The sequence below is a fragment of the Bison bison genome, unplaced genomic scaffold, assembly GCF_000754665.1.
Source record: "Bison bison bison isolate TAMUID 2011002044 unplaced genomic scaffold, Bison_UMD1.0 scf7180017864524, whole genome shotgun sequence".
Lineage (NCBI taxonomy): Eukaryota > Metazoa > Chordata > Mammalia > Artiodactyla > Bovidae > Bison > Bison bison.
Genome location: NW_011495075.1, coordinates 149041 through 149508, shown reverse-complemented (window position 1 = coordinate 149508; position 468 = coordinate 149041). Strand labels below are relative to the sequence as shown.

The window sequence follows — 468 nt, the reverse complement described above, 5'->3', positions numbered from 1 at the left end:
GGCAGGGGGCAGAGGGCATCAGGGGACATGAGGTGGGGAGAGTTCTGCAGGCAGCTCTGGACAGAGGGTCGGTTAATGGAGGGACTTGGAGCGGAGTCCACATGGAGGCCAACCAGCAAGCGCAGCAGCATGGGGACCAGGGTGGGGTCGCCAGGTTCAGGAGGGCATCAGACCCAGGTCATGAGCCTTTTATGCCGCCTGTGCCTGAGGTCAGGATGGGGTTGATCTGGAATAGGGAGCCTGGGGGCCGGGGGTGGAAGGTGGAGGGAGGGGAGCAGTGTCTGGGCGGGACTGACTCCACAGGGCAGGGACAGCAGCTGATCCTGGCCTTGGGGGTTCTGCCAAATGGACCGTGTCTCAGGAGGACAGGGAGCCCCCACCGTCTGTATACAGAGGCCACATTCTCTTTGCCAGAGTGAGGTGGGACACAGGGGCAGGCACAGTAGGACCTCACCTATTTTGTCTCGC

The 468-nt window shown here is 62.4% G+C and overlaps 1 protein-coding gene across 1 annotated transcript in view; it reads left to right on the top strand.

Moving 5' to 3' along the window:
* Window positions 1-468, top strand: part of LAD1 (ladinin 1) — a 21562-nt gene that overhangs the window by 7056 nt on the left and 14038 nt on the right. The window lies entirely within an intron of this gene.